The sequence below is a fragment of the Passer domesticus genome, chromosome 10 (genome assembly GCF_036417665.1).
Source record: "Passer domesticus isolate bPasDom1 chromosome 10, bPasDom1.hap1, whole genome shotgun sequence".
Taxonomy (NCBI): Eukaryota; Metazoa; Chordata; class Aves; order Passeriformes; family Passeridae; genus Passer; species Passer domesticus.
The window spans coordinates 11,292,817-11,314,231 of record NC_087483.1 but is presented as its reverse complement, the minus strand read 5'-3'; the positions used below and the strand labels follow the sequence as shown (position 1 = coordinate 11,314,231).

Below are 21,415 nucleotides of genomic sequence, written 5' to 3'. Positions count from 1 at the left end.
ATCAGCTATTGACACTGACCAGCTCCCAGTGTTTGTCACAGGGCAACTTGTGCACTTCCAGGAATTTCTAAGGCTGGGGAAATTCAGCAGAACATGTATCTCTAAAATGCAAATTCTCTGCTACATGAGAATCTCAAAAGCAACTGTGACAATTCAAACCAGCAAGTTTTAATCCTGAATTTCTTTCTTTACTATGGGGGTGAACATAAGTATTCCAGCCACAGCAAAAGCACCAGGTTTGATTTCAGTGCTTTTCACAGGGATGAACAATGTTGTTTATACAACTCCTCAAAATGTTGGAGCAGAGAGAGCCATGGACACGATACCCCACAAACTGGAGACATTCATGTCAAGGTTCACAGCTCCTGGTTCCCTGCCAGTGAATCAGCAAAGGCAGAGCCCAGTAAACAAATAAACCCCAAGCAAAGTGATCTTCTGACTCCCTTTCAAAATAATTTTGCCTGGCTGCAGCTCTCTCTCCATGCTAGACTTCCACCACAGATCAGTGCTTTGTCATTTTGTCACCATTTGAAGCACTGTCATTTTAAATTATATGATAGTCACGAGGAAAGTACCTGATGTGTCCAAATGATGAACCACCATCTCCTGCCAAAAACAATAAAGTGGCAACACTTATTTTCTGCTGGATAAACCTCTTCATTTCTATATTACACAATACTTCTTTCAAAGCTGAAAAATGGCATGTTAGCAGCCCCAGAACATTTGCAATCTTGAGATCCTCCCCTTTCTGTGCTCAGCCAGGTCTAAAAATCTGATGGGAGTGGAACTGCTGAAAGTTTTAGTGTCAATATTTTTTCCAGCACTGCTTCCAAGTCATTCATGGCTATTTAGCACATACCTCACAGAACTGTGCAGGGCACCATCTGCAAACGCGCTACAGATTGTACAGACTGCAAATAAACAGGTGTTTGTCTCATCATCCCACTGACCATTTGAGAGATGCCTGGAACAGCAGCAGCCCATCATCTGTGGGAGAAAATAACACCACACTGCAAGCAGGCTTGGTCCCAGGGACTCTTCAAAGTGAGCAATGTGCTCCAAGTGTGGGCAGAAGGCGTGATTTTATCCCAGAGCATAAGATTTTAAAAGCATACTATTGGGTCAGGCTGAAGCAAACACACAAAACCACTGAAATATTCAAGTGCTCATTAGCATAAATGCAGACTGGAGTGAAACACTTCAAAAGCTGATAGTGCCAGGGGGTTTTACAGGCGTTACTACAAGATTTTGTTTCATCCAAGTTTTTCTTTTATCATTATTATCTGAACATGCAACACGTCCTTGAGTTATTTCTCTTTTTTGAAAAAAATGGTGTTAAAATGCTTTTGCTTAATATGCACTTACAAATCCTTCCACACCAGAAAACCAGAGCTTTATTCCATGTGTTGCAGGAGGTTATTTATGCCAAATTCCCCTGCAGCTTGTGTGGCTGCACGTGAGTGTGGTGGAAGCAGCCACTGGGAAGGCAGGATGCCCAGATCCTGTGCTAGGATTTCACTCACTGAACCTGGAAAACACAAATACAAACTGTCTCTGTGACTAGTTACTCTTGGGTCATGTTGGCTCCTGGCCCCTTGTCACAGGGCAGAGTTGGGTCTGCCTTGGGGACCATGACCACGAGCTCCCTTCTGTCCTAGAAGATGCAAGTTCAGAGTTTTGGGTGGGTAATTTTGTGAATGGCCCTTCCAGCTAGAACTGCTGAGCACAAGGAATGGTTATCTTTCCTTTCTCTCTTCAATCAAGTGTGTGTGAATTAGTCCAGCTACAAGAGATCACTTCAGACAAAATTCTGAATTTTTCAACTACAAAAAAAAAAGAAAAAAATTAAAAAGAAAGCAAAATTGTGGACATTTGTCTACCATAGTATACAGTTTGGTTCCAAAGGAAAGATCAAGGAGATCTACCCTGAAAAGATTTGCACAATTTATAATCTCTAAAGTGGTCATTTATTGTGATTATTTGTGGGGATTTTTGGAAGGAATTTGAGATGGGACTTTTGAGTTGATTTTTGATGAGGTAGTTTATTTTTCTTATCTTCTACGTAGGTAGGAAGGGTGAGTGTGGCTCACTTTGTTACAGTATGGTTTAGAAGGGCACTAGACTCTTAGTTACAAGACTTTTAACAGACTTATTGACTAATAAAACACTGCCAACAAGGACATTTACATTTTTGACTTTATAATTTCTAATTTCCCACACTAATTTCCCTAGCCATTTTGGAGTTGTTTTTTGGTTGGGTTTTTTGTTTGTTTGTTTTTTGTTTTTTTGACATCTGGTATTTCTTTATCTCAACTTGCAGAAGTAATTCCTTTAAGAAGCACTAAAGCAGGACACTTAGCTTTTTACCCAGCATTACTGTCACCATGGCTTTCACTCGAGTAAACAAGAAACCTTCTGCAGTTTGGTGGAGCCTTTCAGCATTAGCAGTTAAGTAATATACATTAAAAAAATATGGTTTAAGGTGTACAGCAGTGGTGAAACAAACTATATTTTTCCTGTTTCCAGTTCATTCAGCTGAAGAACCAAAAGAAACTAAAAAGCCCCAAACAACATAACTTACTGGCCTTCAGTCAGGAAACAGAAAATAATTTCTTCGTCAATTCCCAGCTCAGAATCAGTTTATCAGAAATTTAAAGATGCTTTAGGAGCAACAACAAAAAAAATTGAGTAACAAGTTTTGAACAAGTTTTGACTTGCATTCCTGTTAAAGTGAGGGGTTTTTTATGCCCAGTCAGGAAAGCAGAAAGTAATGACAGTTTCATGACTTCACTAGAGCATCTTCAAACAGTAATTTTCCAATTGACAATTTTTTTTCCTCATTTTTTAAATCAAACCCCAATCCAACTAAAAGCATGTTTCCTTGAAATGCATACTGCTCCTTTACTAAATAAACATGCAATAAGGTAATCCTAATAAAGCCTGCCAGAACACCACATGAAACAGTAAAACCTCCAGAGAAACAATCCTCAAACCCCCACAAGCCCTTTAAAACCTGATGCTGCACTGTGTTAGTCACTGGACATTTCTGAACGAGGTCACAAGCTCCCAAATCACTACAGATCCAGCCTCCAAAAACACTTTCTGAAGTTCATAATCAATCCAAAATAATAATTTGGGTATCCTGAGGCTTATCCAGAGCGTGTCACCATGTTGGGAAGCGTACACATCATGAGCATCCTCAGAAAAGATGGGGGAAGGGTTATTGATACAGAGCCACAAGGTTAATTTGTGGAATCAGGGGATAAGAGAGGTGAAAAGAACTCTCACTTGGGTGGAATGTTCTAGGAAACCTCAGCTTCTCCATAGGAAAAATAGTTGATATCTTTTTTAATTTGACCATAGTCCAAGCAGAGTCTAAGGGCACACACAAAAAGCAGAAGGTGCAAATACAATTCTGAAAAATCTTTCTTACAATGGCTTGCTGATCAAAAAACTAAAAATGCTCCTTCTAGGAAGGGAACCAGGAAAGCCATAGTATGAACTGGTTTAAGGGGGTTTTTTAATGAAATTTTAACAGTTATCAGCAATTTACTTTTGCCTCAAGCAGAATGTATAAAAAGGCTTTCCCTCTAAGAGGTTTCCATATATGTAAATAGTGACCTAAACGTAAGCATATTCATGACTTTCTAAAGTTTGAATGAATTACCAAGCTTCATCTTTACATTTTTCATTTTGAAGCTATAAAAAGATATTCTGTAGTTTTTCACACTATCTCTATGCCTGAAGATGTCTGCACAGAAGATCTCTCTGCACAGAAGCCAAATTTGAGAGATCTGGGATGAGTTTTAGACAGTTCTCCAATACTGAGATTCTTTTGCATTCACACACAAATAGTGTGACACTTCAAATGCCACCAGAACTGACTGGAACAGAGCAAGAAGAAACAAGAAATTCAAATGCAATAACTTTGTGGTTCAATTTTTTTTTTTTTTGCTTAGATATCATATCGAGCTTAGTACACATTTCAGATAATAAAAAACACTTCTTGCCCAGAACCCCAGGATTATGCGTTCATTTTCACTTTTTAAATGGTAAAGAATCCCTAGTCAAATATATCAAAGTGTAATAAAGAATTCAAATAAAGAATTTAACCCTCTATTGCATGTATTTTTACTTTCAATATCCTCCTGTATTGTTTCCAGAAGTTAGATATTATAAGATAGAGGAACATTAAACTTGCCTTTTGTCTCTTTGGACTGCTCTGCTCATTTCATCATTCTTGAAAGATTATAGATTTCAGCATGGAATGTCATTAGAATTTGTCCATAAATCAGAATGTGTCATGCTCTTCCCTGAAAAATTAGAGGCCCTTTCACCGTCCCTCCTTTTAGCTAACAATAAACTATTCACATAACAGCAATCAAATCCCCTCTCAGCTGTCACCTTGATAAATTAAACAACTTGACTTACTTCAGCTTATCGGTAAAAAGAGCTTTCTGTGGCTTTGAAAATGTCCATGTGGTTTTTTTCTTCCTGTTCTTGGATTTTTTATTTCCAAAATGGGGATATCAAAGCAAGTCTGAGCATGTCAGCAGCAGGGTATTAAGACACACATTGATTTTCGATTTTGCCCTCCCTGTTAGATAGCACAGAGGATGAATACTGCAGCAGGTCTGGAAGCAAAATTCTCAGGCTGATAAATATTAAGCAGCACAAAAGCTTGTGCAGTATTACAAATTCAAGGTACGCTGGAATTTAGTGTATTTTAGTGTCCTTTATCTACCTTTCTCACTTATCACCTTAGTTTCTCTATCTGTGCATGAACCACTTGGTCTGGTTTATCAGAGAATTTATGTGAGTGACTCTCGAGAGGAAATAATAAAAAGCAAAAATGATGAGTATAGTAAAATATAAGTCTGAAATTGCAATTCAAGTCGTGCTTGCCAGATAGTCCATTAACATTTTCTAAGCTGACAAGGTACTGCTACTTTTACAAAGCACCAGGATTGATTTAAAACTCTGCTGACTGAGCTGGTATTCACTACTCACTCAAACCCACTCTGGAGATATAACTGGCATGTCAGATTTAGGATCCTCAGATAAAAACAGAGAGCAAATGGTTTTATTGTTGGTATAACCATCGCACCACTGACATTTTTCATTACAACATTACAAATTTAGCCGAGGAGAAGAATTGACGGAGGAGAATAATAACTGAATTCTTTCTTCCAACGGAGTACCTTTGCCTTTAAAGTGTTAATTCATCTCTGTTTAAAAAGATATAAAATTCATGGGGAAAGGTCCCCAATTTTGGTGTTTAGAATGCCTTTGAAGCCAGAATGCCAGGGATATTAAAAGGCTTGGGGTTGGACAGTCAGTGCTGGAGGGTCAGCACAGCTGCACAAAATGTCCTTCCACCCCCTTTTTAAGCTGCAGGGCAAGTCCTCTCTTGCTGTAAGTTATCTCGAGGTGTTTACCAGCCATTAGCCTAAAAGTGGCTGTAATTTCCCAGCCTGTAATTAGCAGTGGTGACTAACCCTGATCAGGCACCATCCTGTCAGCTGTCCGGGATTACAGATGCAAGGCACCTCTCCCTCTCTCCAGTCATGACAATTCATTAGTTCTGCTGTTTGAGAGCAGCTGTACCACTTGCAAGGTAATTTATTCAGATTCCCTCAGAATTATTGGTGAAACGTGGGAAGATGAGGGATTTGATGAGGCTGTGTATTTACTGTCAGCACAGGTTGGATCTGTGGTCAGAAGTGGTGGGAGATTATGTTTCATGAGGAAAAACACACCCTTTTTAAGGCAAAAATTTTTATAAATTCTATGAGGCAAAGGACAAAACACCTTAACATGTCAGTCATGTCTCACAATGTCATGCACAAAACACCCCCAAAAACTGTACACATGAACTTCATTAAAATTTTCCCTTTCTGTCACAGCTTATTGAAGCATTCTTCTAAAAAGCCCCTGATTTAGTCAAAGCTGATCAAAATATGAGAACATATAAAATGCTCTGCTTGATTAGTGAGCAGACTGGGACAAGTAAAATTCAACAGACTTAACTGCCAAGCTAAAATGGAGGAATTTAGAATTTTGGAATTTGTGCTCAGAGAAATAACATCAATGTGTGTTTTCTGAAAAGACCTGGAAAAAACCTACAACACTTGGAAAACTCAGTGTAAAACTTGTGTCTCTTTTCTAGCCCCAGTGATAACACCCACCCCTGCACATGGCAAAGCTTGAGGAGGAACTTTCCTTTTACTTCCCATTAATATTACACCAGCAGGCCAGTCACACAAAGCTGGACCCAAACTCAATCTGTAATTTCAATAAAACATCTCACTTTTGTTTCACTGGAATAATATTTGCCATATTTCTTTCATATATACATTGATATAACCACGGCCCCCACAACTGGCTGGAACTGAGGATGCTGAACTGCTTATGATGCCAAATTTCCCTGTGGATTTGACTTAGCTTTTCACCCAGCTTTAGCATTCAAATATATCCACACGTTGAGTACACCGATATGTTTCCAGCAAGGAAATGTCAAAAACACTGACAACCTCTTCATGGTCTTAAATCCAATATCCTGTGGCCTCACTGACTTCTGGATTTTAATTTGCTATCCCAGTGCACAGTAATTTCTGGTTATCTCTGTCACAGTCTTAAGCACATCTCAAGATGAAATTTTGGCAGGTTGTCATGTTTGTTAAGAACAGGTGCTCTGACTTTTTGCAGCTGTTTTTTTTTTTCCTATCTGTTCTTTGAAACTGGGCTCTGTGTGTGTGAATCATCTCTGACCATCTGAATATGTAGATCTTTTAATCCCCACTTTCATACATACATGCACAGACATTAATTTTAATCAGGGAAAGCTAAGATGAAATACCAATAAAAGAGGAGTTGTTAGGCATGACATTTCATTTATGGATGTAGCTGAGAAGATTAATGTCTGAGCCAGCAGCCTGTCCATTACCACCTTCGACTGCTGAGGAGCAACATCATGTGTAACAACTGAGCACGGGAAATTCTCACTTGCCAGATCTTTCTCTTGCCCTCAATTTGTCTGTGCAATACTATTAATTAAACCATGAGGACCAGATAATTTTCAGTGAGGAATTCTGCATGATCCCTTTTCAGGGCACATCAGTTCGTGTACATTTGTGTATTTTCCCTTGGTTAATATTTTAAATTTCTTTACTGTGTGACTTACCTGAAGGAAGGTCAGCTCCCCAGGACTCTGCTCACTTGGAAGAAAAATTCAAAGCAAAGGAATGCACCTGTAAGCTGGATTCAACTAAAAGATTGAACTAATTCCCTTTGAGAACTTTATGTGGCAAGGGGTGGTTTTAAAGTGTGGTCCCATTTTGTAATGGAGTTTTCCCCTCATAATACAGAAAGATATTTTTGGCTGGATACACTGAGAAAAATTATGAACTTGTTTTTACCACTAGCTCACCTGGCCCAGTAACAAGAACAGAACAGAACTGAGAAACAAATGCTAAGAGCGAAAACAAAGTGAATTTTATGGAAAATACTGCATGGATACCTTATATAATAAATGCATTTACAAATAATTACCCATCATCTAGAAAGAGTATGGAATAACACAGAAAAAGCTTTGAATGGAATCAGTTATGGCTGAAACACCTTCCTTCAAAGTAGCTCTCCTCTTCTGAAACCATTCTGTAAATTCCATGAGGATGGCTGTAGCCAGAGAGCTCAGCAGTTCTGATTAAAAACCAGCATGGCAATGAGGAAATGTGTTAGCAGGAGCTCCATCTGTTCTTGTGAGGCTTTATACAGGCCTTAACATGTGTACAGGTTGGAAAAAACCAAAGCAAATCAGCAGACTGGGTAGAGAAAAACTATTGCTCCCCACCCCTCCACATTCAGGCACTTAAAAACAAATCTATTTAAGCAGTGGGAGAAGAGAAAGAGAAAAATTAGAGGAATCACACAGAATCATAGAATACCTTGATTGGAAGGGATCTTAAAGCTCATCCCATTCCAATCTCCTGCCATGGGCAGAGAGACCTTCCACTAGACCAGGCTACTCAAATTTCTATTCAGGTTTGCCTTGAACACTTGCAAGAACCCACAACTTCCCTGGACAACCTGTGCCAGTGCCCCACCACCCTCTGAATAAAGAATTTCTTCCTAATATTACATCTCAACCTGCCTTTTCTCATTTTAAAGCCATTACTCCTTGTAGGAAAAGGGAGAATATTGGTGAAAGTATAAGCAGATTTGTTTCCAGACATAATTTCCAGAATGATTATTCTACAACTGAGTTAGGAGCTGATTCTTAGTGACTTGGGTCCCTTTTATTCTCCAACCTCTCTATTCACACTGCTAAATTAATTTCTTCCTTCTAATACGAAATGAGGAGATACACTTTTTAGGGGAAAAATAATTATATATCAAGTACAACACTTGGGAATGAAAAAAAAAATCCATTTTATTTTAATGTCTTTGAAACAGGGTGATATCTTTGAATTTTACCTCAGGTGAGCATTTTAACAGATTTAAAAGAAAACAAAAAAGCATTGCCTAAATTGCCTAGCACATAGGGATATCCCTAAGAAAAGTATCTATTTCCACACCAGATTAGAGGGAAAACAAAGGCTAAGCAGATTATGACGTGACACCTGTGGGTGTAAAAAAGGGTCTATTAAAAGAAGATTGTATTTTTTCCCCATGAATGCAAACAGATTCATAGCAATAGCTTTGGTGCTGTCTTATGTTTAAAAAACCAATCCTGCTAGAAGTGCAGAGATCAAGGATATTTTTTAACACCTCAGAGAAGGAATTCCTTGCATGTCCTGGGTGATCCCCAGAAGAGTAACCATGTACCAGCACAGGAAGTGTTATCCCAGTCATCTGAGCTTCACAAGTATTGTATACAATAAGATTGCATACAATAAGATTGGCAGGAAAAAAACAGCCCTTATTAACTCAAATTCATGATTTGCATCATTTATGAAACCTCTGAAATTCAGGGGTGTGAGATATGTTCACTCGCTGTCAAGGACTTCATCCCTTGCCTGTGGATACTCTTCAAAAGACAGTGAGAAAATCCACTTTGCTCAAAATACAGCAGATTTGTTTGCACTACTCAGCAAGGAGCAAGAGGGCCACCCCTGCTTTTACCAAATGCTGCCTTTATTTCCAGCAATATTTTGTGTATTTGAAGCACCTAAGTACTTCACTAAACACTTTTCTGCCATCTATCATGGACCAATATCACAAAAATTCTTGACACCCTTTCCATTTTTCAGAAGGGGAAGCTTCCCACTGGACTAGCTTAACTTGGGAAAGTGTTACTACAGAAAATCACTGGAGAATGATTTTGTTGGCAGTGAAAAATGGATTTCCTGAGCTTCTCTCTTCGAGGAAATGCACTGGCTGCCACCAGCAGGTATTTCAGCATACAGCTTTACTTCTCCTCACGGTCACATCCTTTCTGCAGCTCCAAAATGTCACACACTGAGCAGACACCTTAACATCTGCCTCATTGCTTGTAACTGGAATTGTCTCTGCTAACAAAAAAGAAACTCAAAACCAATTGTTCCACCAGGAGTACCTGTCATCACCTTGGACTTCACATGAAATGCACTTGGAAAATGCAGGGTAAGGTGTCTGACATGAGGGTTGCTTCACCATAAAAATCTCCTTTTTTTTTCTGCCATGCCTATTGTGCTGAACAGAAAATGAGGTGTTTGTGCTGAAATAGAATGTGCTTGTTTGTGGGTAGGAGTCAACATGTTAAACAGCTCCCTGGAGCATTAAAGAGAGAAGAAAGGGAAGAAGCAATATCACAGGGAAAACATAAAGCAACACCTGAAGAGCCTTACCTCTTAATATTTTGTATAAATTGATGCTCTACTGGAGTTAAGGAGATGAAGGAAATCTCTGCTGCCCACCTCACACCTGCACACAAGGATGAGCTGCTCAGATGTGGGGTGACCATGCTGGGACTGTGCTGGCAGCCTTCTGACCACAAACAAAAAATATATCCAACATTAAGTTTCCTACTGTTCAAGTAATGTTTCAGAAGCAAAGATGCAGTGACTCTCTTTAAAGTCCAATTTTCATAGAAAGGGAATATTCATTACTTTTAACAAAACATGGACAGATCAGCGGAATTACAGAACACCATCTGGTACTGGCTATCAGAATTGTCCTTTAAAAGAAATACTTGGAGATTAAGTGCAAAAATCCAGCCCAGAAGAGTTTATGAAGTATAACCAAAACCCAGAGTGTGTGTGACTGATCCCCCTGCAATAGACCTTTACCTACATCCAACCCTGAGACAAGTTACCTTGGTGCCTTTAGAGGACTCATTCTCTTCATATTTTTAAAGAAATCTTAAAGTTCCAGAACTGGAAACTTACTCTTGTTTGAAAACATTGAATCAAGAGCTCTCACCAAAACCAAGCCTACAGCTTTTTACAGTTTTCTGAACTTGCTGCCCAGTTGCAGAGGAGAACACACCTGAGCCACTCTTGGTGTCACCCTGCAGCCACCTCTGGGCTCTGATATCCCTTCAGGGGAAGGCTCATTCCTAGTGTTATCCCTCAGCCAAGCCAGGATGCTTTTAAAGTTACCTAATTGTCACCCTATTGTTCTTCTAAGCCTACTGATGTTTACGTTCTTGTAAGGAAGTTTCTCACACATTTTTTATGCAAATAACTATTGGTTTACATTCTTTTCTGGAGGAGGAGAAATTTGATGGACTGCTGTCTTGGCCAGTGTCATTGGAGAGGTGGCACTTTCATCCTCCAATGCATTGTCACTTTTGTAAGTCTATAAACACTGGAGTCAGAAAATAAACTTCCCTTCTTTTTCTTCTTCTTCCCTTGGAGTCCAGTGTCCACCTTATTTTATTTTGCGTCCCACTGCGACACCTAATTACGGCCATTTTTATTTTTACAGCTTTTTCATGTAAGAATTACAAAGCACTCCAATAAACAATTCCAGTTAATAATAAAAAGGGGAAATTTAGTTTGGTGGTTTTTTTTTTTTGCTAATCAAGCCATCAGGTTCTCTTAAGATGCAGGTGTCATTCTCATTCCTGCTGTAGGCTTCATGAGTGAATGTGAGGAAATTATTTGTGTTCTTTGTGCTTTAGCTCTCTATTCATTAAACTGAGATAACAGCACTTCCTTTCTCTGACCTTTTGTACATTTTCTCTGAAGCCTATTGTAAATTTTACTGGGCATGTACTGTGTTTTATTATGTGAAAATTCAGTATCTATTAAAACCTTCATTTCAGCTGAAACCTCAAACAACAGCTAGAGAAGAAATAATAACACACAGACATTTCAGGTGGAATAAATGTGTAACTTGTTAATTTTCTTTTAAAATGCTTCAGCTGGGTAGATTTAAGATGAATGACAGTATAAAATAGATATTTTAATTCTGTGCTTTGTAATGCCACATCCTCTTACAGGCATCCAATATTAATGTGGAAATTGCTCTCAGAATATAAGATATTACTTCTAGCAACCAAAGTAGCATTGATTACCCCATGTATCCTTTTTAAGCCCTTCATTTTATAGACTGAAAGTTATTTTTATGACACAATCTTGAAGAAAGGGATCTTTGATACAGCAGAAACCCTCTAAAACAAAGGCAGTAGACAATGAATATTTAATGGGTGAGCAACTATTATCTCAGGATCGATCTGCTAAAAAACCCTCCAAACAATACAAAATCTCAAAATCTCCCAAACTACCCCTATAAATCAAAGCAAAAAAAAGCAGAAACAAAACCAAAGAATCCTGACTGTGGATAGATCAATAGCATCACTTCTGAGACTAAATTTTCTCGAGGAGAGGCCCGCAGAGGAGGTTTCCTGACACCTTCCCTCCTCAGGTGGCTGAATCCCAATGCCAAGTGCCAGCATTCCTGGGATCAGCTGGAATATTCCCTTCACAGACAGCTTTTGACCACAGAACAAATGTTTAATACACACCAAGAAATGAGCAAGGATGATGGCAAACCCGAGGCTGACCTCTGTCTTTAAGCACTTTATTTTGCTGTGTTTCAGACCTAGTGACACACTGGAAAGCTGCACCTTCAGGATCATGAACCTGATGGATAAAATATTCTTTGGCACTGACTTGTACTGCTGAAGAAATAAAAATGCTCTGAGTAAAACTAAGTCAGGAGGATAGAAAGTAATTTTTTCTGAAAATTGTCCTTTCCTGTCCTACCCTGCTAAACTTAATAAGGAAAATCTCTTTTTTTCCCCCCACCTCTCCTCTCAGAAAACAGACTCATCATTTCCTTTTGCTTTGTTGCTCCTGTTTTCACCTTTGCCTGGAGTCAATCTTTGGATATGAAAGGCTTTTCAGATGCATCCACAGAAGTCAGCAGTGTTACACTACACAGTACAAAACCAGCTGCAGTAAATTGATTTCAGCGTTATACACTATTTCTATTGTTTAATAAAAAAGAAGTATTTTATCTGACCACTTTTCTTAAGGATAAAACATGGGGATAAAGAGCAAGGGGATGGACAGGCTGCAGTGTCTGCAATGCTGCCTTGTACCATGCAATCTTCAAGTGCTGGGCTTCAGATTCCTGCTTATTTAAAACCGAACTTTAAAGTTATCTCTTCTAGAAGATGAAGTCACACTGAAAAAGGTTACCATTTCTGTTGCCAGCAGGCACAATTTTCAGAAGAAATAAAAGAGATTTGAATTCCTGAAGAACTTCTACTGCTTTGTGAGGTAATACTTTTGCCTCTTATTTTGTGTGGAAAATTACCTGATTTTTTTAAAGGTCTTTTTCAAATTACAAGTTGTCTGCAATCACATTCTAGTTTAGAAGTACATTACAAAGACATGCTAAAAATTCATTTAATACTTTACTATATAATAAATCCTAGAAGCACAGAATGAGTTGGGTTGGAAGTGACTAAAGATCTTCTAGTTCTAGCCCAGTAATGTTCATTAATGCCAGTAAAGTTCATTAGTGTAACAGCATCAGGGCTAATGTAGCTTTATACAACTGGCTGGTGTTTTCAGTGTGGATCTCTTGGAGCCTGCAGACTGCACAGCACTGAAATTCATAAACTGGAAAGACCTGCAGAAAAATAATCAATAAAGTTCCTACGGACTTTAAAATAGAGGAATAATATAAGGTTCTCTGGGCAGAAAAAGTGTCAATGATATGCAGATGGAAAAGCATTATTCAAAGACAAGACACTTGGGAAATAAATCTGTTTACATCTTTACATGCCTGTTATTCTGCTACAAAAATAATTGCAATCTATATTGTCTCTAGGTGCCTCATACAGTCAGGAAAACAGAAAGATCATACTAAAATTAGAAACTACTACTAGTAATGAATCCATTGCCTTTGTCACCAAAGCTGAAGCCACAAAACCACCTCCAGTTCCACATATCCCACCCTGCCTGGCCTCCTCTCCCCTTCCTGAGGAAACACTTCATGTCCAACCAGCTTCCAGGAGGTAAAACCAAAAATGCACCAGGTACATCACTCATTTCCCATCACTCATTTATATTTTAACAATGAGAAATGTCCTTCAACCCAAAGCAAGAAGGAGACAGCAAATACCTGAAGTCTTTTGGTTCTTTTTTTTCTTGTTTAATGTGGCAGCTATCCTAAGTAAAATCGCAGAGCTGCACAATGAGAGGTAGAAAAGGTCTCAGTCAAAAAATGTGGAAGAACTTCCAGATACAAAACCCTTGAAGTATTAGAAAAAGTGGGAAAAACACTCAAACAAACAACTGAACAGGTAAAATAGTTAACTAATAACCACATAAAGGGGTGAACCCCCTAGTTAGCACATTGGGAATGCCTGAGAGAGGAGGTCTACTGGAAACAGTATTTTGGAAAAAGGAAAATGTTCTGGAAGTGTGCAAGACAGGGCCCAAGGCTGAGAACTGACAGCTAATTAGTTATAAACTTGTAAATGAATATGACAGCAAAGAATGTTATTGTGATTTTTACACCCTATTAATAAAGACTTTATTCTGTGGACAACACAGCTAATTAAATGTCTTCCATTGACAACTTCCATCAAACCCAAATTTACCATATTGCACCTGATGCAACCCAAACAGATACAGAAAAACTGAAGGGAGTTCTGGGCAGAGAAAAAAAACAGCATTGCCAACTCCATGTGAAGGAACATTTAAAAAACTTTAATTAGGGGGTTGAACAAGATGTGCCTTCAGCCCCAGTCTGTTATTCTGCAATTCTCAATTGTTCAGACAGCTCGAGAGACACAAATAACAGACAGGAAACGCAGAGCGCAGACAGAAGGTACATTTCACACACTAAAACTGTACTTGGGGATAGTGAAACAGCCTGAAAAGACAGAGTTTGTGTGAGTGAATGCAACACTGAGACAGGGCACTGTCAGTCAGGGGAGTCCTGCACCCAACTGAGACTTATGTGAGCTCTGTTGGATGGAAAAGTGTCAAAATTTCATTTAAAGATGTGTTGTTCTTGTTGGAACATCTTGGGGAAAATTCAGAAGATTTTCTATAACTCTCAGTTGGGAGAGGGTCATTATTGCTTTACCAGGATCAAGGGACAGGAAATATACATTTTCCTCACATCTAAACTCAGTTCATAACCAGCTCCTGTAATCACAGTGGTCTGATCCCCATGCAAACTATTTTAAATCAGAAATATCTATTTCAAGAATTGTCACAAGCACACCACTGGGAATTCCACAGAATTTTCATGGCAAGTTTAATAATTACTTTGCCTTCTTTCCATATCCTGCTCTTGTTTCTCTACATTGGGTGGGGAAAGGAAATAATCTGATCAGGTACCACTGCATGCACTCAAGGAAATAGAAATCAATCCTGCACAGAATCCCACTTTGTTGCTAATCCACCCAGGGAAATAATATCACCATTTTTTTTGCATAATGAAGAAAAGACAGATAAAGCAGAAAAAAACCTTACTAGCTGTTTAGGCATTTGTCATAGTTGTAAAATATTTGTCCTTCAGGGGATATTCCTGAATGGCTTATCTTGGCAATAGTCTGGAACGTGAGGGGACTTAGCTACTCTGTAGTTTTCATATTGCTTTCCCAATTTTGCATTTAATTTCAGCCCTAATTTTTTTTCCCGTAAAATCACAAAAACTAATCATGCATTCTAAAAAAAAAGAAAAAAAAAGTAATAATAAGCTCAGTATACTTAAATATATATATATGAACATGTGTGTGTCTTGTATTTACAAGGTTCCCAGATGAAGGAAGGAATGATGAATCTGACTCCATGTTCTTAGAAGGCTAACTTATTATTATATTATATTATTTAAAGAATGCTATACCAAACTATACTAAAGAATACGGAAAGGATACAGACAAAAGGCTAAAAGAATACTAATGAAGAGCTTGTGACTCGACACAGCTGGCTGTAATTGGCCAATAAGTAAAAACAATTCACATGTTGGATAAACAATCTCCAACCACATTCCAAAGCAGCAAAGCACAGGAGAAGCAAATAAGATAATATTGTTTTCCTTTTCTCTGAGGCCTCTCAGCTTCCCAGGAGAAGACTCCTGGGCAAGAAGATTTTTCCAGAAAATATGACAGTGACATGTGTGTGTACAGACCTACAATAATTCATTTAGCAGTCAAACAAGTCCTCAACATCCTTACATTGGCTTAAGGAAAGAAATTATACAAGCCAGTGACAACTGCAACTTCAAATGGAGGACACACAGCCAATCTAGCTCGTTACCTCATCTATAGAAAGGTTTTTAGGCATCACAGGCAGCGGTAGTGCAAACACCTACTTTCCTTCAAGAAGACCTTGTTTAATGAATATTAACCCATGTCATACAGATCTGTTTAGATTTTGCTGGACTGTGAGGAAATTTTCATGCTCCACTCAGATATAAGAAATCCATGTGTAAAACTGAAGTGATATCAGCTGACAATCTTATTTATAATGAAGGTTGCAGTATCATGTCAATATTAAGAAACTAATTTCTCACTCTATTTCCCCCCTGCAATTTTTTGAGATTTAACCGATCATTCCTGAGCTTTAATTTTGAGCTCCGCTGAACTGTTGTTGATGTTCCATTTCAAAAAGGCAAAAAAGAAGAAAGAAGAACATGTGTGAACTGGAGTCTTTCTCCTGCAGCCAAATGGTGCAACTGATTCAGCCTTCCAAGCAGCCCTCAAATGGTGACGTACAAGTTTTGCTGGATAAGGCAAACAGAGCAACACTAACCCTGATTTTTTTCTTGACTAAAAAGCCACCATCGTGAATGGAAAGACCAAGTTTGTGTCCATGTGTGTATTTCTTTGCACTTATATTTCACATACATTTGGAGTGTATGCAAGACATGTATTTAGGCTATTCATCCCTCAAAACTCACTCTTGGGAGGATGTGATTAAGTTAAAGTTTGGAGAAGAAATAACATCTAGGGAGAAGAAATAACATCTAGTTTTATCTGCTATATCTGCTTTGCAGTTTTAGAAAGATGCTTATTCTTCTGTCTACTTTTCTTAAAAGGTGGACTAAGGCATGCTTAAAGTTTTTGATAGAATCTTCAAAGTGGGTAGCTACAAAAATCCCAGCCACATCACATCTCATCAGATGTGATCTCATCAGAATCAACTCATACAAAATTACTGATTTAAAAAATACCATTGGAGAGGGATAAGGTTATGGTTAGAAGAAATAAAATTGTTCTGCAATGGCAATCAACCTGGTTTTGTTCTAGAACCCAAATTCTCATATACCTATACAGATAAAATAATAAATCCCTTTAGCTTTATTGTAAAACTGATTGAATATTGCCTTACCAAGATACTTATGAAGCATTTCTATGATTATCAGAATAATTTTAAAGCTGTATTTTTTATGTACTTGTAGCAGAACCTTGCTAATCCCATTAAGTGCATCCCGTTTCTGCAGTGCCAGCGATTTGAGCTCTGCTAATGAAATGAGTCAGCTCTTCAGCTCTGAGGCCCTTTTCATCCCACAAGACCTAAAGTTTACTACAAGAATTAAACAGCTGGAGAAGGAAGAGACTCCCACATTTCCCTGCTTTAGGATGCAGAGGTTTGAATACCACAAAGTCTTTCCAAAGCCGCAGACAAAGTTTGTTCCTAAGCAGGAAGACCCCAAGTATGAATACATGGAATCTGTCAAGCACTGCTTCAAACAATGTGGATTTTTAACACATTTAACACATTCCAACACCACAGAATTAAAACAAAGGCAGTGTGACAGTACAGGGTACGTTAGAATAATAGAAATAGACTGGCAGGCTTGCAGAAGGATGAGGAATATTTAACTAAGATGTAGAAAAGATTATGTTGGAGCAGCACATACATTCGTTCCCCTGTGGAGCTGCAATAATTTCCAGTGTACAGTTTTGTTTCTTTCCCCACAAAGTTATATGTTGTTTTTCAAGGTCGGGTATTTTTCCTCCTTAAAATGCAATCAAAATGCCTACATTGTTTATAGTTAATGGCTTCTGGAAGACTAGCAATATTTTAAGCTTACATGACATGTTCCCCTTGCTCTCAGCCAAAGGCCTATCACCTTTTCCATTCCTTCAACATTACAATTTAATTACTGTGGAAGCTACATATGCAAGCTGCATTTATTAATAAATACAAATCAAAATGTCTAAAGTAAATTATTGATATGCTATATTATCTCAGCTTTTCTGTGGAAGTCCTCATAAAAATAACTTTAGTTTTGACAGTCTGACTTCCAGGATTTTATATTATAGCTCTCGGTAGGACACAATTGTTCATATATATGTTAACCTTTAAATAAATTGTCTTTAAGCAAATGTAATGTCTCTGACATTAATCCATGAACATCCATATTCTGAAGGTTATATTTTAAATTGCAATAGTTTTGTGTATTTATTTGCATTGAAAAGGTGTAGATATTTAGAGATATTCTGGAAGGAAACTACAGATGACAGACACTAGACAATAGCTATAATTTCAAATTATATCTATAGTATATAATTTATACATATATATTATATATACAATTATAATTTTATATAGTCTTAATTATTTTTATATATGACTGCTGCCAGCACACCACAGCTGGCAATATCCCTAAATTCATGTACACCCCACAGCAATGCTGTGTGCATGTGAGTTTCCAGATCCCACTCACATTCCTGCCACTTCCCTGCACAGCTTTGTGCCCCTAAAGACACCGGGACCATTGTCCCAAAAATAATTAGATGCCCGACGTAAATATGCCAGTGATTTTTTTATCTTTTTAAACAACCTTTTCAAGTAATTAGAGCATCTCCCTCAACAGTCCCCATGCAGGATTAAGCCAGCTAACCATATCTGTCAAAGGAATTTATGTGTCACCAGCAGTGCCCCGTCACCACAGAGAAACGATTGCTGGAAAGAATCTAAATCACTGTTAGAGCAATCTCAAAGTACAATGTTGTAATTACAATTTGAATTTCAAATAGAGAATATACAGGGAACGATACATCCTCTTTGGGACAACTTCTGCTAGCCTTACTGCCTTCAATTTTTGTGAGCTTTTTTATTAGAAAATAGTATTTTCCATTATTTTTATAACACATTGACACACTGCAAATGCATTTCTACAGCCAGAATACACAATGCTATGAATACATTTACATTTACTCTGAATATTTAAAGAGGAAAGACCTGGATATAATCACAGAAGAGTTATTTCTAAGCTCTTATATTTCTGCATTTTATCTGTGCATTCCACTGGAGCTGAAAATCAGTGGGGAAATAAATCACCAGCACTTTCTGACTACACCTTCAGGCTCTGTCAATTTGCTTGAAATATATCATATGATCCTGACTGGTAAGAAATAATACACCTGCTCTAACAAAAGATCTAATCCTCCTGTCCCTGCTCCCACTCCCCTGACAAGGCTGGGAGCAGGAGCCTGGCTCTCCATCCTTCCCCACGTGTCCCCTCCTTCCATTTCAGCCAAGTTTAGCTTTGTCTGCACTTCTTCTAGAAGCCCAACACACAAACTTCATTCTTTGTGCACTGAAGGCCGCTCAGAACTGGGGATCTTTACCTTGATATAGCAGAACAAATACTAAGGACATCAGTTGTTGCCCTCTCCTGAAAAATCTGAACTTCTGTGTTGCCCAGCTGCAATGCCATTGACTCAAATGACAGATTAGCATCTGCCATTAATTGAGGCAAAATTAACGAGGGTTTGATGAAGTGCAGAGAAATACCTTCCTTGTGCCCTTCCCTCCAGACTGCAGTGTTTAATGTGCCGAAGGTAAAATTGATCCTTCTCTACCTGGATATGTAAGAAGTCCTGTGGAACTGCTCTTTACACTGGCACAGGCTGATGGTGGATGAGCTATTTATCCTCCAGCAATCTAACAACTAGAGTAGGTATTTCTAGTTTCTAAAGAACAAAAGAAAGGGGTTGGGGGCTTCCCTGTTCTACCATCAACCCTCGATTTTGGTGAGTTTGTTAAATTAAAGAGTTTTCTATCTAAGATCTTTGCCAAGGCCATGTTTCACCCTAGCTCTTAAGACTTAAACCTTAGCCAAAATGATTCTTAGCCCTTGAAAGACTGGTGGTGTTTCCTCTTAAATTGGAATTTGTTTGAAGTAAAAAGTATTTGTGGCCAGGAATATTTAATGCCCAGCCATAACAAAGAATGCTTCTTTAAAGAATAAAGTGCTTTTCAAGGCACTTAATAATATGCTTTTTCCCAACTGTTACACTGAAGTACCAAATGCAGTGGCTACTGTGGTGACCAAAATATTCCTCTGGAATCTCACTTTTGAGCAGAAATATGTATCTAGGAAAAGTGAATGGTAATCCTCATGATAGGTTCATTATTCACATTTCAAATTCCTCATAGCAACACACCAGCCTTCCTAATTAACAAACAAGCAATTCAGTTTCTCCAGTTAAAACCACAGATGTTACCAAGATCTGTTGGGAGATTTCCAGGCATGCTTTGTTCTGCCAATTTTGCCAAGTTCTTTCCCTAACTTTAAAGGCTTTCAGTTCTTCTCATTGTTTGGTGGTCTGGTGTTGGTTTTGCTGCTGGATTTGTTTATTCATTTGGGGGTTTTGTGATTTTCTGTTTGTTTCTACACAGTATCAGTTGCCTGATATCAGTTCCGTCTATACTTACACTTCTTTCCCTTACCCAAGAAATTCAAGACAATATGTGTTTTTTTCCTCCCTGTGAATAAACAGATACTCTCTATTTGTCATATGTCTGATTTCTCATTAATCAAACTCAGAGGACCCTCCATGGTGCTATCCTCTCATGCCTTTTCCTTACCACACCCGTGCAGTTAATACTGAAGGATGTGCTAGCAATCTCCAGAATTCATTAACCAGCTTTAGCACCTTTTAATTATAATTACAGAGTAACTAACTACACTGCTAATGCTTTTTATTATTCCAGCTACCTTCTCCAAATCGAGTTGCACATGCAAATGTGGTGAAGGGAACACAGCAGCTCCACTGTCATTAACACCCAGTGCAGCACACACATTCCTGCACGCTGCTGGTAACCCAGCCAGGGCTTCAACAGGGAGCCAGTAATTGTGTGATGTATGGATGTTAAACCCTGCGCGTGTTTGACCTTTTACAACTGCTCTGTAGTCAAACCACACCTGCAGCAGCTCTGAAGCATTTGATACAGGCTGTTCATACTTTGCACAGCCAAAATCTGTGGGTGTGAAGCCCAGGATATGCAACACACAGTGCAGCAGGTGTCTGACACTCACTGCACATCTGGTTTCCTTCTGGCATGCCCCTGTTACACCTGCAATTTACACTAGTACAGTATCAGATTATATTTTGGACCAGAAAATATGGATGCAACAGTAAAGAGTGGCCTATGTTACTGACTTTGCTGTTTTATGATAAGGAAGCACGTGCTGCATAGCTGAGATGCTAATGGGGTAACCACTCAAGGCTCACACACTCTTAAATCCACACTTGTGGTAGATAATGAATTAGTAACACTAAAACCCAGCACTTCAATCAGGAACAGCTTTTGATCCTGAACTAATCAATACTTGCAGCACTTACACTCAGCATCCTCCAGAACTGGTATAATCCTTAGAAAGCACTAATGGAAAACCAGTGGAAAACACTAAACCATCTACTATTTGTGACTAATCTCCAAAAGCCCAGCTACAACATGATCTCCTTTAGAACACCCTCTGAACTGGAGATGATTAGATAGATAGACAGATAGATAGATTTTTTTAGCCTATCTTACAAGGAAGCAGCACATTCCTGAACATCTTGCCCCAGCCCTTCAATAGTTAAAGATGCAAGCAAGGAAGGCACAAGAGGAATTTTGCAACAAAAGCTCAGCATGTGAGTAATGAAAATTTTGACAGCTAGAGAATATGAAAGAAAGTTAAAAAGCCCACACAACTTGTGAGGTTGGCTTGTTCCCTTCCT

General features: G+C 38.5%; 1 protein-coding gene across 2 annotated transcripts in view; it reads right to left on the bottom strand.

Annotated features, from left to right (window-relative positions):
• ZNF804A (zinc finger protein 804A) overlaps window positions 1-21,415 on the bottom strand; it is a 225,826-nt gene that overhangs the window by 13,768 nt on the left and 190,643 nt on the right. Inside the window, exon 12 of one of the 2 annotated variants that reach the window (XM_064433768.1) lies at window positions 9,828-9,966. The exons of the other annotated variant lie outside the window; for it this stretch is intronic. The gene's annotated coding sequence lies outside the window, so the exon portion shown is untranslated. The remainder of the gene's footprint in view (window positions 1-9,827; window positions 9,967-21,415) is intronic. 2 annotated transcript variants of the gene reach the window in all.